The sequence below is a fragment of the Mustela erminea genome, chromosome 9 (assembly GCF_009829155.1).
Source record: "Mustela erminea isolate mMusErm1 chromosome 9, mMusErm1.Pri, whole genome shotgun sequence".
Classification (NCBI taxonomy): domain Eukaryota; kingdom Metazoa; phylum Chordata; class Mammalia; order Carnivora; family Mustelidae; genus Mustela; species Mustela erminea.
The window spans coordinates 100,959,212-100,975,614 of NC_045622.1; positions in this window are offsets into that span (position 1 = coordinate 100,959,212).

Below are 16,403 nucleotides of genomic sequence, written 5' to 3' on the forward strand. Positions count from 1 at the left end.
GTCCTCTCTGCCCACTTTCCACTTTCTCTTGCAGAAAAAAAAAGGGGGGGGAGGGGGGAGCCTTCATCTTTATCTTCCCTCAGTCTAGCCTGTTCACAGAAAGGGAAAATGGGCATGACTAATTTGCAAACAGAGCTAGAATCCACAGTTTCCCAATCTTGTCAGCTCAAGGCTATTTTTACTTTTAAAAGCTCCCGGTTTCAGTGCCCCTATCTTGAGTCTCAACCCAGAATCATTTTCTCTTGTGCACAGTGAGCTATGTCAGCGTCTTGCACGTCTTTGTTCTCTCGGGCCTGAAACTCAGCCTAAGACAATGTTATCTTAGTGCTGGGAAGAGCAGCTGCCATCAAAATCCAGAGGAGGGGAGTGTACTGTTTTCCTCTAATAACATTTAATAGACATATGGAGGTTGAGATTAGGTGTCTTTAAACGTAGATCACATATGTAGATGTAGAAATCTGTATATGTAGATTGTATATGTAGAACATATGGGGGTCTCCAATTTCAATGCCTCCAGGAATCGGACAGGTAGAGAAACCTACAGTAGGGACCTACAGCAATAAGGACCTACAGCATGTACACTGTGTCTAACGCACTGGGTAATGAATACCACATTGCCCAGATTTTCTGATTTTTCCAGAGAGGTCAATAATCTGAACTATTAAATAATAGCAATTATTGAAAATTTTCAAAACACTTTATTTTTTTTAATACTTTATTTATTTGTTGAAAGAGAGAGTGAGAGAGACCATGAGAACTGAGAGGGTCAGAGGGAGAAGCAGACTCCCCATGGTGCTGGGAGCCTGAGGCGGGAGTTGATCCTGGGACTCTAAGATCATGATCTGAGCCAAGGCAGTTGCTCAACCAACTGAGCCACTCAGGTGTCTTTTTTAAAACACTGTATGAGCCCAAATGACCTGGGCACTCCACAGTCCATCCATACTCACATGTCATCCACAAGCCCTGCTCCTCATCACCTCTCTAGCTGTGGCTTGTGGACCAAATGGCCCTTCCAGTTCCAGTCAGCATGTCTCTGACTCGCAACACATATGGCTCCCTTTCAACCCATCTGCTCTTCTTAAGATTGCATTCTGAACTGATAACAGCAGAGCTTTACCTCTGATTCAAGCTTCCTATTTCTTCTCTGTTCTCTCTGTTTGGTGAAAGTGTTGTTCATCTTCAAAATCATCTTCCAGAAGATCTCCTCTGGTGCATCAGTCAGGATGAGTGAACTCATGCTGCAAAAACAAATAACACAAAATTCCCTAAGGCTTAAAATCACAAAGATTCACTGCTCACCTGTGCCATAAGTCCTTTGTGGGTGGAGCAGTGGAGCGGCCACCACCTGAAACATTGCCATCATCATGACTGAGAAATAATATGATAGATGAAACACTGGCCTTTTTTTAATTGAAGTATAATTGACACATAGTGTTAACATTAGCTTCAGGTATAGGTACACTGACTTTGAAATCTATCCCCCAGAAGTAATATTCATTTAATTTTCTGCTCATTTAATTCTGCTCATTTAATTTCCCAAAGCCGATTACATGGCCATATCCAATGTCCTAGAAGATAAAAGAACAGCATTTATCATATGCCTGGAAGGTGCAACAATGGAAATGTTTGTGAACAGCACTAAATGACTTCCACATATGGGATTTCCACTTTTGGAGAGGCTTTTAAGTGTTACTCAGTGGTTCTGAATTAAATTCATTTATTCATTTAACAGTAACAACTGAGCAAAGTCCTGAGGTTGTTAATTTGAGGACAAAAGTAAGAACTTGTCTCTGCCTTCAAGTAAGTATGACCTATAAGAGGGCATCCAGAGATCTATGCAAAGAATGTGGAAACAAGGTAAAACATACGCAAGTGTAAACAGGCAAGTGTAAAGAAAATCCAGAGCATAGAAAAGGCAGTAAACAGGGGGAAGTTGGTATCTGAGAAAATCCCTAAAGTAAGGGCAAGTAGACACAAGCAGGAAGGACTGCCCATCCCAAGATGAACCCCTCCATCCCAACACTAGGAACCACATGGCAGATCAAAATGCTACACGGTCACAGCTTTCTCATAACTAGTCCTGCATCTTGGTAATTCCTGTCCCTGTCTAGATGCCAAACCCAGACTGGAGCCAGTTGATTAGGTCCAAACATCAGCTCCTCTAATTGCTTGCTAGATGAATTTGGACAAGTCACTGAAACACCTGTGTCTGTTTCCTCATCTGTAAAATGGGGATATTAGTCTCAGAGCATTGATAGGGAGAGTTGAATTCCTTAATAGGATGCTGGACACATAGCAGACCTCATGTCAATGGTAGCTGGCATCCTGTTCTGTCTTTGTCATTGCCTCAATCTGGTTGTCTTCCTCTTGTCTCTTCTTTCTTCAACACCTTGGTTACAAGACTGTTCTTCATAAACAACGTGCTCTTAAGCATTGATTAATACTTCTCTTGAGTCATCCTTGGAAGGAGAGTTCATCTACATAAAGCACAAGAAAGTTTTCTGTCCTCAAGGTAGGTCCCCCTGAGCACATCCCATGTCTGCCTCATCACCAGTGACATTCTCATAAATCTGTCTTCATGTATTACCCGCCACAGTACTCTGTGAACTTCTCACTAACGTCAGATTTTCTATGGGAGATGCCCCAGAGCACAAATCCTAACAGAGGGACTCATAGGGAAATAAAGACTTCTGTCCTACACTGCCCATGGGGAAGTCTGTTCTGGAGAAGAGCACAGAGTGTGGGAAAAATACCTGTTTCATTGCATTTAATCCAGCATTTTCTGGATTAAATCGTGACCATGATCATTTTATTTTGCATGTTATACACATTGGAAAATAGCGTGCAGAAGCAAGAGCTACTTCTTATTCATCCACTGATCCACAGAAATGTGGGTAATGCAAGGAGTATAATCACCATGGGAAATAAGCCAATAAAGTGAACTAAATTTGTTATGTAATGTCAGGGAAACTATTTCCACCGTGGGCTTCATTTTTTAAATGAAAGAATTGGACTAGAGAGTTGATAAGAACCTTTCCAACCTCCCTTAGTAGCCAATCTTTCATTAGATTAGATTTTCCTTGCCCTCTCTCTGGTCATAATTGAGCCTCATTATTTTATTCAAGATGAGAGCAAAAGCAAAACTGTCAAGCCCTTGTGGGCAGGAGGCTAACAGAGGAAATGCTCAAAGCTGACATTTGCTGTGTGCCAGCCCAAAACGCAGATGGTTTTGCGGGGTTACGGTATCTCGTTGCAACAAGCAGAACAGATAAGTACCACTATATTACTTAAAAGACATGACGCACAAAGAGAGTAAGTAAGCTATTGTTTAAGCAAGTCTACCCAGTTGGCGGAGATGGGATTTGAATCCAGGTCATTTGACTCCAAGCCCATATTCTGTATCATTAGACTGCCCCGCTTCGAGGGTTGCATGAACTATAGGAGTCCCACAGAGTCAGAGTCTAGTTCATTCTGTTTCTGGTTAAAGGAGGATAAAAAGCTCCAAAGACTTTGCTTCATTTCTTCAGAATAACTCAGGGCGTTGGCCCATGTGATATTTGTCCATCTTCAGATTCTGACTTTCTTTTGGCTTCAGCTGTCAGGAAAGAATTCAAGGAGGAGCAAAATTACATGCATTTCTTCTCATCAGTTGTCATCATAATAATTATCTCCAGCAGTTCCAGGAGGCACTTTCATATCCATTTTGCCAGGTATATTCTTTGGCAGGTACGATTTTTTTACACGTTGATTTCACAGTTGAGGAAGCTGAGGCTCCAAAAAGTTAAAAAAAAAAAAAAAAAAAAAAAAAAGTTTGCCTAAGACCCCATGCCAGTAAATCCTGGATTTGACCCTGGTCTTTGGGCCTCAGTGAAAATTTAGTCGGGAGCTCTCACCATGATCCAAGGCACTCAGTTGCCAGAGTCAAGCACAGGTTGGAGGTGGGCAGAGTTAGTGAAGCTACGTGTGTGAAGTCAGTGGGACTTGACATGGAGGGCCTGGAGCTAGGCAGGAAACCCAGCATGACAACCAGAGGGAAAGGAGAGACCCTCTCTCATCTTTGGTGTTGGGAGGGCGAGGACACACTAGGCGTTTAAGTCCTCTTCGTGCACCTGCTCCTTTGCCGCCTCCTTCTCTGTAACCTTCCACTTTGTCGAGTCACTATCCATCCACCATCTTAACCACCTCCCACATCATGGGCTTGTGACAGTTTTTGCAGTCACCCACAAACATTCACAGAGAGCCTTCAATATGCCAGGCCACTGTCCTAGACACTAAGGAGACTGAGATGAGATACATCTCAGTATGCATCACTGGTCTCCCGGGAAGATGGCTTACTTCAGGCTCAGGAATCCCTTGCAGAGGTGGTGGATTTGGTCTGAGTCTGGATGGGTATGCAGGAGCCCTCTAGAAGGAGAGTATGGGCCAGAATAAATGTTGGGCAAAGAGTATTCCAGGCAGAAATTCGGAGTGCTTTCTGATCGAAGCACATGATGCATGGGGGGAACGTGTCAGGGTTGAGGCCAGAAAGGAAAGTTCAGCCGGAGCTTCATGGGCCTTGAAGTCCAACTGAAGACAGTTTGGGAGTAGGGAAACATTCCCTATGGGCTGGGGATGGTTTTGACCTATCTTTGTTGTCCTTCTCTGCTCATAGGGAAGTCCTCCCCAAAACAGAGAAACTAATTCAGAAATTCTCGTTATAATTAAAAAGGAACATGAAAACTAAAAAAGGGAGACAAAATAGCACTATCCTTGGTCAAAAAAGTAACCATAATTTAAGGAGCACCATGCCATGAGGACAGGATGCCAACCGGAGCAGGCAAAAGTCTCTGTCCCTTGCCTGAGCCCAGGAGCCAATCCCTTGCCTGAGCCCAGGAGCCAAGTAGAGGCAGGTCCTCAACATAGATCCTCTCCCCTTCCCTCCATGGGACTCTGTGTGAAAGGAACATGAGTGCCCATCCTGACATCCTTGCTAATGAAGCCAGTCTGCCCATCTGAAGAGCAGAGTGAATGATAGTGGTGAGCCTCTGGGACAGGCCTGACCCCAGAGCTCACGTCCTCTGCAGCCTTGGGGAGCAGCTTTACTGAGCGCTATGCACAAACTCAGCACAGGGAGGCAGTGCGGGCCCATGGTCAGCCTCAGCCCACACACTGTAGAACAGTGAACTGAGACAAACAGATGAGAGAAAAGGACCAAAATAACACACGTAGGAAGAAAGGGAGGGGAGTTTCTACAACAAATTTATCGAGGTTTGCTCTGAAAATAAGACGTGTTCCTCTGGGAAGTACCACTAATCTATGAATCCAGTCCTTGGACTCTTACAATAGACCCTTGACAAAAAGAAATCTTACGAGAATGTCCTCCGTCCTTGCTCATTTGCTGGCACTGACACTTACATCCACAGCCACTGGGTCCCAGCCTGCTGGACCAGTTCCTCATCCATGCTCTCCCTCACATGCAGGATGCTCAAGCCAGCTTCTCTGTCCCACCCTGGCCCTTGTCTGTATCTGTCCACCTGTTCTCTCCACCCAGAAGAGCCATTTTCAAAAGACCCCCTCCTCTGTTCCCTTTCTGATCTAACTCAAATGTCACCAACACCATGAAGCCTTTCCTGACCCCTCTCAAGCCCGAAAAATCACCTTTCTCTCCATCTCTCCCTCTTTCTCTCTCTCTCCCTCTCTCTCTCTCCTTCCCTCCATCCATCTTTCCAGTGCTTCCCAGAATATCTTCTGCCCCTCTCTGTCACCTGCCACCATCTACCTTGCATGGCAGTCACATGTATATCTGGATAAATATGCTACCTTCATGTTTCCACAGCATGTCCCAATCTATGTGCGAAAAAAGAAGTTAAATTCTTTCTGAGGAATGGCCAGGGATAGTGTTCCTTGTCAGGTAAGCTTTGTTTTCTAATCTAGAGAAGCCTTAAGATAAAAAGATCAACTGGGGACTTATTAACTAAATTATGGTATATTTATACCACAAAAAAACTACACAGCTTTTTAAATGAGTTTATAAAAAGTCTGTATATCCAGGTACAGAAAGTTGCCCAAGATACAGACTTTAAAAAAAAAAAAAAAAAAAAAGGAAACTACAGAATAGTATAATGGTAATGGTACCACCTCAATTACTTAGGAGGAAAAAAAATTTTGTAGACATACATACAATTGCACCTAAATTCTGGAAGAAGATATGTGGTTTGCATGGCCCATGTGGCCATAATGGCCATTTGGTAGTGTGGCAAACCCCTGCAATAGGACAGTTCCTCAACACGCATATATGACAGGAATCCCAGAAGGAAAGCAGAGAGAAAAAAGGTCAAGGAAAAGTATTTGCGGAAATAATAGGCAAAACTCCCCAGTGCATGCCAAAAGGGAAAACACAAAGACATTCACACCTAGACACATTGTTCCAAAACGGCTGAATACCAAAGACCCAGAAAACCTTGGGAGCAACAGCAGTCATTTAACTCATCCCTTACAAAGGAACAACACTGTGATTAATGGGGGTTTCCCATCAGGAACAATGAAGGCCAAAAGGTAGTGGTAAGACATAGTCAAGGTATCGAAAGAAAAAAGAACTGTCACCAGGAATTCTATAATCATGTAAACAGCTTTCAGTATGGAAGGTGAAATCAAGATATTCCCAGAGAAATACAGACCGAGAGAACTCATTGCTGGCAGAGCGTTCTTATGAGAATATTAAAGGTATTTTTGGCTGAAAAGAAAGGACACCAGATGCAAATTAGAATCCATAAAAAGGGGACGCCTGGGTGGCTCAGTCAGTTAAGCATCTGCCTTCAGGTCAGGTCCTGGGATGGAGTCCCACATCTCATCGGGCTCCTTGCTCAGCAGGAAGCCTGCTTCTCCCTCTGCCTGCATCTCCCCTGCTTGTGCTCTCTCTCTGACAGATAAATAAATAAAGCCTTTGAAAAAAAAAGAATCCACAAAAAATATTGACAACAATAATTTTAAAATACAAAGAACACCAAAAACTATAAATATTGGGCAAATATAAAAGACAGTATACATCTATTTTCCTCTTTTCTTCTTTGAATGTCTTTAAAAGACATGAGATTATATGAAGCAATAGCTGTGACACTGAAATGTTAGATTACAGCGTATATAAATATCATATATATGACAATAGCACAAAGGAGGAGAAGTTTATGGAGTTATACTGGAGAAAAATGTTTTCTATTTTCCCAAAATTAAGTTGGTATTAATTTTTAATTAGCCACTAAGAAAATTACTTTAAAAATATAGCTTAAAAAATATCAACCAAAAACTGCCTTCCAGTTAGGAAGTAGATATTGACAGATCAACAAATTTGCAAAATCCAACCTTATGTTGACTGTAAGATGTGTACTTGAAATACAAGTATGTATCATTTTTAAAAGAAATAGATGAAAAAGAGACACAATGCAAACACTAAATATGTCAAAATCTTCTGTGACTATATTAATATCAGATGAAATAGATCAAAGTGTTACCAACTTTCCCACAGAGTGGGAAGAGCCTGGGTATTAAAGGCAGTGCGTCCTGCATTCTAGCCCTGCTCAGCCTCAGACATTGGTCAAAAAAGTGATAATGAGACGTCTAGCATTCCAAACACTCTACGTGAATCATCTCTAATCCTCACAAAGCCCTATAAGATCAGTATTATCACCCCCATTTTTCCCCACTGAATAGCAGGTGATAATAGATACGCAATTCACTATAGTAACAGTAATAATTATAATTATTCCTATTTGTTCAATAAATTCTTATCATGTGCAAAGCACTATGTCGTTAGGCTCTAGGGATACAGTGATAACTAAGATTAAACGCCCTAATCTCGTGGATTTTTTTATTTCTAGCAGAATGGAAACAACCAGAGTAAAACATAATAACAATAATTAATCAGATAGTGATAAGTACAATGCAGAGATCTAAAGTAGAGCAGTATGAAAGAATGACTGGGTGGGTAATTCAGGTAGAAGAAATAATATTTAAGCTTAAAATGAAATTATGATGAGAGACATGAAGATCAGGAAGAATAGTAGTGTGGGTAGAGCTAACAGTGCAAAGGCCCTGGGGCAGGAACAAGCTTAGTATATTGGAGCAAAGGTCACTATGGCTGGAGATGTGATGTGACCACCAGGGAAAGTAGTGTGATATGTGATTAAAGAAGTTAAGTGTGCAAAGCTCTGTAAACCGGAATAAGACATCTACGTATTACTCCATGTGATAGGAGACCATCAAAGGGCTTCAAGTCCATTAGTGACATAATGTAATGCACCTTTTTAAATAACACTGTCGCCTCAGGAAGGAGAATAGAGTGCAAGACGGCAAGAACAGATATGAGATCACTTGGGACTCGTTGCAGCAGTCCAGGGAAGAGGCAGAGCAGGGTGGGTGAAGAGAAGGTGTACAAATTTGAATGGACTTTGGAGATAGAGCTAACTTGGTGGTGGGCTGGATTAAGATGGGAGAAGAGGAGGAGAGAAGCAAGGATGAAGCTCTGGTTTAGAGCTTGAGCAACTGGGTGGATGGCAGTGTCATCTACCAAAAAGAGGAAGACCAGAGGAAGAACAGAATTGCTCAGGGTAATGATAAGAGGCGGTGGGGTGTAGAATCAGGAATCCCGCTTTACCTATAGTACATTGAGAGACTTAGCAGACTTCTTTAACTATTTTCTACACCTAGACCACAATATAAAGACGACCAAGAGAGAGCTCCCATCTTCAGGGAATTCACAATCCTAGAACGGGAGAAGAATGGAAACACAAGAATTCAGGAGAACTGCAGGTGCTTTTTGGAAAAAGGTAAGAAAGCATGAGGGAGAGAGAGCCAGGACCTGGCAGGGCAGCAGGGCGTGGACATGTGGGGAGGTTCCACAGAGCAACAAGGTTCTGGTTCAAATTGTAAGCATGAATGAACTTGAACGATCATCACCACAGTGTGGATAGATTCTAGGCAAAGTGGGGAAACTTAAACTGAGTTTTTCTAGAAGTGAGCTTTGCTCAACATGGTTGAGCAAACAGGTGCTGTTAAGGTTTAATGTGTGTTAGGGGAGGACAATGGGAAGGCCCTAGAAGAGTATGTTTGAATCAAATCAGGGAAGATTTGGAAGGTGCACTGGGGCTTTGGGTTTTCTCCTGGGACCTTGAGTGGGTTTTCTCCTTGGGCTTTAAGCAGAGAAGTGAGCTGCTTGGAGATAGGCATTAAGGTCACACTGGCGACAGTGTTTGAAAAGAGGTGGTGACGGATGGCAGAGATGGGGACGGGGAGGAAGAAACAAAGCAGGAACCCAGTTCTGAGACTATCCTATAGTCTAGGTGAGGGGAAGGAAAGCTTGAAGGGAAGCATTAGGAATGCCAATGAGGCGAAGGATGAGAGTCCGGGCGATAGGTTTTGACGATTGATTGGATGTGGGGAAAGGCAGCCAAGATAACTCTGAGATTGAGCATGCATGTCTGGGAGACTCGGGATGCCATGAACCAAGATAAAAGAGGAGAAAACAGGACAAGGGAGAAAATGCGGAATGAGGGGGATGGTGAGTGATTTTGATCACGTTTAGTTGAATGTGCCAACATGACATCAGTTTCCAGGAAGAAATGATCAGTCAGGAGGTGGACATTTGGGCCCGTGTTCAGGAGATGGGTCAAACCTCAAGGTCAGGATTAGAGTGTCCTAGGCACCAGGGATAATACCGTATGGTGCATCAGGAACGGAGTCAAATCCTTTACATGATTATTCCATTGCCTCTCCCGTAACAGCCCCATAAGGCATGTCTTATTATTTTTCCCATTTTACAAATGAGGACGTTAGAAGTTCAGGGAAGTTAAGCCCATTTCTGAGAGTCACACACAAATTAAATGGTGAGGTCAAGATTGGAGCTCATGCACCTGAGTGCTGCCGTGCAAAGTTAAGTCCAGGGTGAAAGCGGGGAGAGTCAGTCTCACAGTGACCTTCATTGACTCTGCTCAAATGTCCATGCACCATAGGGATCTCTGAGTCTCCTTCTCCCAGCTCACAAATAGCACGGAAGCCCAGAGAGGGGAATGAATTTCCCCAAGGTCACAGTGATGTTCCAATAGCCTTTCTCCTTATACTTGATATAAAATCTGGACTCTGAGTTCTGCACACTCTGACCTCTCTACCTCTGCAGCCTCACACGACAAGCACAATCCTACCTTAGGGTCTGTGAGTTTGCTGTTCCTTCTGCCTCCAGGGCTCTCTTTCTCATACACAGGCTCTCAGAGATCCTTCCTTCTTATCTTTAGGTCATGAGCTCCCAGGTCACCTTCAAAAAACACCTGCTCTGACCAGCCAACCCAGCATAACCACTTCCTGTCCGACCCTGCTGCCTGGCAGGATTCGATTTTCTTCATGACAGTTAGGGCTCCTTATTTACCTATTTGATTGTTAATATTCCGTCTCTACCTGCCAGAAAGTACAACAACATTAACGTGTCCCCCAGAACGTGAGTACTGAGAGGAGTTAGAGAGAAGAAAGGAAGGAAGGAAGAAAGTTAGTTCTGAGAGACGGAAGGGACTGTCCCATGCATAGAGGGCGGGCAGGAGGAACTCTCTCCAGAGCCTTCCCTACAGAAGGACCTGCCAGGCCTCCCTGGAGCCCCAGCGCTTCCACTGCAATATCTGTATCGCACAGACTAATGAGAGAATCGTGCGCTGGGAGAAGTCAGCGCTCCACTGGAGAAGGGAGAGAAAGAGATCCCACAAGAGCCTGCACACAGGCCACTCATCAGCACCAGAGCCCAACGAGCACAGGCCTCTCTCCGGGCGTGTCCCCTCCACCCGTCTCTGGCCTCTTATCTCCTCCTTCTCCCCTTAACGTCCATGCCCCCATTCGCAATGGGCCACCCTCACCCTGCCCCTTATCTGCCCATCCCCTCCATCACGGCATCCCAGAATGTGTCCCTTTTCATCTCCCATATCCCCTTATCTCCCCCTTGTCCCCCAGGCTGCCCCTCGGGGCCCCCAGCCTCTTATCAAATGTCCTTCTCTCCATCACTGCCCCCTTATCTGCTCATCCCTCACCCACGTGACTGGTCTTTTCTGCCTTCTGGACAGAGGCCTACAGGAAACCGCAGACTCAGTGGTGTTCCAGACTCCCAAACAGGCACAGGCAGAGGGAGCGAATGCCCGCCCCCCCCCCCTCAGAGTCCAGAACAGGGCGTTTCTGAGCCTTTCCACAGAAACCAGGATGGGAGCCTCAGAAACCTCTTCTGGAGCTTAAAGCATTTCTCCACTTCATACCAAGAGATGTTGGGCAGGTGGCTCCAGCCTCCCTGAGAATCACCTGTAACACCAGGCTTGAGTACGCCTCCCTCCCAGGATCATTGGAAGCCAGGGACAGCACATGACAAGGGCCGGTGGCCCTTCCAAGGCTGTCTTCTCCCATTTCCCCACCGCAGGCACAAGGAGACCCCTGCTTGAAATCCTTTAGCGGTAAGTGCTCTGTGCCCTAGTCATCCCAGCCATCCTGTCAGGTAGCGGCTGTCAGAGCTGACATCCCACAGGGGATGGAGCTGAGGCCTCTGTTCTGAGCTCACACAGTCTGTCCCCAGGTGGCCTACAGGGGATCCCCCACCTTTTCCACACACTGAAGCAGCTCCCAATAATAGGGGAGGAACCTCTCAGCACCCCGACCCCACAAGGGTCTGCCCTGATTCTAAATCCCAAAGCCACACGAAGCCTGCTGCAGTCTTCCCCTCACCTGGAACATCTGCCAGGTTCCCAGGACAAAAGGTGAAGGGGAGAAAGGAGTTTCTTTCCTCTAAAGGAATGGAAGGGTCCACCTTCTTCCCCTGGGACCTCAGGAAATGACATCAGCAGCCCCACTTGGCCCGCTTTCTGGTGCTAATCATGTTCTCACACCCAAGAACATTTTGTCCCCACCTCCTGAGCCCCACTCTTCCTGACTATAATTAGGGATGTCACCAGGGTGTTGCTGTGCAGAGTGACACCAAGAGCCCCTCACACACCTGCTCAGGGAGGCAGTGGTAAGCCTGGCCCTGAGCAAGACAGAGAACAGACTGCTGCCAGCCTGCCCGGTGGGGACAACAGGCTCACAGAAGGTGTGGATGTCACTGCACCGCGTAATGAAGCCACAGCAGGCAGCTGGAGCTGCTGATCACACCCCTGGGGCCAATCCAGGATGACAGGGTCCTGATTCCAGGACCTGGAATTCCTGGATTCCAGGACCTGGAAAGGGTCCTGGATTCTCCTGAATCCAGGAGAAAGGGTCCTCTGGGACCACCCATTACGACAGCCACCTTACTTTTGTGACAAGGACGGCTGACACCCAGAAAAGGGAAATGCTTTGTCTTGAGTCACACAGCACTAGCTCGCTGGTAGGAGGACCCAGGTGTCCTGCCTCCCCATTCATGTTCCCTACTCCGCCCCCACCTACGTTTAGGATGGTAGTTGTTAACCAGGGCAATCTGTTGGTGTCAGAAGACACTGCTCGCTGTCCCAGCTCCAGACCCCAGAGGGGGGGGTCAGTGGGAAGGCATCTGAGGCTCCTACTCTGCACAGCACCGCCCTCTACCACAAAACGTCTCTGATCCAGAAGGTCCATGGTGCCAAGATGGAGAAATCCTGATTTATAAACACTGCCTCTGGGGTCCCTGACTGCCGGTCACATCCACTGCTCTTTTACAAGCGTCCATCAGGCCCTTTTTGGCATTTTCTGGATTTGGACACACAAAAAAAAATGGATATCGGCAACACCGGCTCCAGGTGGTCCAGTGACTCTGAAGGAAGAACATTCTTGGCACTTCCCTACTTCTGTGCCTTTGCACAAGCTGTCCTCTTGGCCTGGGTGGGAGGCTATCCCTGGCCCTATCTCCTTGTACCAAATCCCACTCATCCTTGTAAGGCTGGTCTGGTGCCACTGCCTCCAGGAAGACATCCTGCTTTCCCCTGCTGGGAGCTATGAATTCAGCAGCAAGTCAGCAGTTCCTCTTCTGACACTAAGAGGAACCTATCATGTATTTGAGCTAGAAGACAGTATAATTCCATGTCACCTTGGTGGGTCCTGGAGGCCAAAGCCCTGAGCTCAAATCCTGGCTATTCTACTTCCTCACTGTGTAACTTCGGACAAGTTACTTAACTACTGTAAGCCTTGTATGTATGTAAAATGGGCACGAGGGTAGTAGGAGTGGCTGCTCAGAGGATTATTGTGGACATATTATTACCTAATCCACGCAAAGCACTCAACACCATCCCTGACACATGGTTAGTGGGCAACAGAGATTAGCAATCATGGTTATTGTATCAGGATATCCACCAAGCTCTGTGAAAAACCCTATGCATTCATTATCTCAGAGAAGCCACAAGCCTGAGTCACAAAGCCAGGGCTTCTGCAGCTGCAGTTTCCGGGTATAAGCTGAGTCCTAGAAATGACCTTCCACAAGACCTGAGTCACAGAGCTACGAAAGACAGAGCCGGGACTCCAAGGCAGATCTGAGTGTGTGCTTACCCCACTGGACCAACGAACCCCACCTGTGGTTCTCAGTCATGGGGCCTTGCCCAGACGGCCCTACACCCATGGGCTCACTTATGCCCAGGGCTTGCCATGGTATCATGTGTGGTTTTCAGGACTCACAGCTGGTGATCACGGTTGGATTTCTCTGAGCTAGTTGCCTGCATGAACTCATGCGCCCCTCCTAGCAACCCCGTAAGATAGACAACACTGTTGACTGGCTCCACATGAAGGACCCGAGACCCAGAAGGGCTGGGTTACTTGCCTGAGGCAGGGCTGGGGTTCGAATCCTGGCAGTGTGGGTCCAGAGCCCACAGCATGGCCACTTTATCTTAGGCCTCCCTCCACTCCTACACCTTCTACCCAGGCACTGAAGGATCTGCAAAGCTTTGGACAACCTCCCAATAATTCCCTAATAAACCCCTTGTAGTTTCAGTCTGTGGATGCATGGTAAGGGGTGCACCCCGTCTGCCCATCCACAGTCTGGTTGGGAAGGCAGGGAAGGCAAGAAGGTGGGAAGAAAGTGCAGAAAGGGAGGTGGAGCACATGGGAGGGAAAAGAAAGGAGAACAAATGAGGAAAAGGGTAGGAGGAGAGAGGCAGGTAAGGCAGGGCTGGAAGGGAGGACCCAGAAGATAAGGGAAAGGAGGCTGGAGGACAGGAGAGGAGGAGCTGCCTGGCTGAGCTATTTCTGTGAACCTGAGTGCGGCTGATTTGCATGTTTAGCTTCTCTTTGCATATTGAGGTCAGAAGGTCTCAGCTCCTCATGGGAGAAGGCATAGAAATTCATCAGTGCAGCCTTCTGGAAGACTCCGCAAGCACAACGTGCCCAGCTTTTCCCTGATGGTGGAAAAGGAAGAGGAGGAAGCTTCCCACAAGGGTGGAGGGAATGCACACCCACACTGCTCCCACTCAACTGGGCAGCTGGCGTCACCTCCAGAGCCTCAGTTTCCCCAAACACAACAGGAAGTGAAGTGGACTAGGGGCTCTGGGAGGTGCCTAATCAAGTTAAACAAAGGACTCCATTAATTAATTCATTGAAAGAGCGTCTATCTCAAAAGAGGATGGAGTCAAAGGGAGTTGTAAGAGATTGGCCAGGCATCCCAGATGCCTTACCCTTTGTCCTGAATCTTTGGTTGGAAGGAAAGAAGAAAGAAAAGAAGAGGGAGGGAGAGAAAGAAGGAAGAAGGAGGGTGCAAGGGAGGGGGGTGGGGCAGGCAGGAAAAGAGGGAAACACCTTTCCAAGCTAATTTTAGCACTTATCACTTGCATTATCCTCAAGCTGTCCTATGAAGTAGACACTGGAAGAATCCCCATTTGTAGATGAGAAAATGGAGGCTTGAACAGGCTCCGTGACTAGCCCATAGTCACAGTATTAGAGGCAAAGAGCTCTCTGAGTGCAGAGCTGACACTCCCAGCTACCGTACTAGACTGACCAGACACATGCGCAAGAATGAACAATAAAGGAGAGTCCGGGCACCTGCAGTGGGAACAAGAGTGGCCCACCATGTATTTCCCCGTCTCCCCACCTTCTCTGCACAGTCAATCCACTCGCTTGGAGCAGACCAATTTGGGGAGTTAGTTAGGGCTCCTCTGTGCCCCTAAACCTTTGGCTTACCTGCAGTTTTGGTTTGTCATGGCAGGAACTCTGACCCTAATTCTATGTAACCAACCTCTTGTTTCCGTTCCCAACTTCATCAACTAACTGAGCTCCAACGTCACTCAGCCCCAGTTCTTCAGACAAGATGCCAGGTGCATAGGCCAGCCTGTGGGAGGTCCTCAGATAGCCACGCCTGGCCCACCTTGTTGTGGCCTGGAGAAACAAAGATGGGGAGTAAGAACAGGAAGATTATATGCTACTGGTTACTCGGGGCTGGGGGAACCAATGTTTCGCTTCTCTTGGGATTCACTCTTCAAGACCGTGGTCTCCGGATATCTGAGTGGCTCAGTTGCTTAGAGCATCTGACTCTCGACTTCGGCTCAGGTCATGATCTCCGGGTCAGAAGATTGAGCCCCACATTGGGCTCCACACTCAGCATGGAATCAGCTTCAGATTCTGTCTCCCTGTCCTTCTGCCCTTCCCCCCATCTCTAAAAATAAATAAAGAAATCTTTAAAAAAAATAGACAGTGGCTTTTGCTCAGGGTGCCTTCACTCAAAGGGAGACTCAGTATCTCTGCTCAAGCTCCATTGAGAAGAAGAATAAGCAGTGGAGACCAAGAAGTCCCCCTGGGAAGACAGAGAGGCAGAAAGGTTCCCTACCCCTGGCCTGCCTACTGCCTGAAGATCTACCATTAAAGATTCCTGTCTACCTTGGACAAGTCATTTAACCTCCCTCTGCATGAAAAGCATAACAGGCAGCCCTGGATGTTTCCCTCTGAGCAGAGGCTAGGAGAAATAAACCACAAATGCAACTGCAATTTGTAGGGGTTATTAGGGCCTGTGGGCATGCAATTGAGTGTTGGAGCAGAAGCTGCTGTTATGTGCCCAGTCTCCGTTCTCCCTTCTGTAAGCAGATGTCTTCTCTGGGCACATGGCAACCTGGTGAAAAACCAGCTTTCCCAATCTTCCTTGCAGCTGGCTGTGGCCAACGGCTTCGATTGAGGCCAAGGCCCTGTGAACAGAAGCCACGGTCAGACCCTCAAAGAAAAGAAGCATCTTTGCCTTCTTTCCACTCCTGCTTACCAGAAAGATTCACGTGGCAGTGGGAACCAAACTGGCTATCTTTGCCACAAAGTGCAACATGAGTTTTAAAGATGGCAGAGCAACAAGAAAGAAAGTGCCGGGTCCCAGTGCCATAGGGCCATTGAATCAGCCCTGGCCTATTGGTGCTCATGTTGTAACACAGAGGAGACATAAACTTCCTACTCGAAAGCCACCGTTACTCAGCCTGTTGGTCGATTGTTTTCCTGGCCTC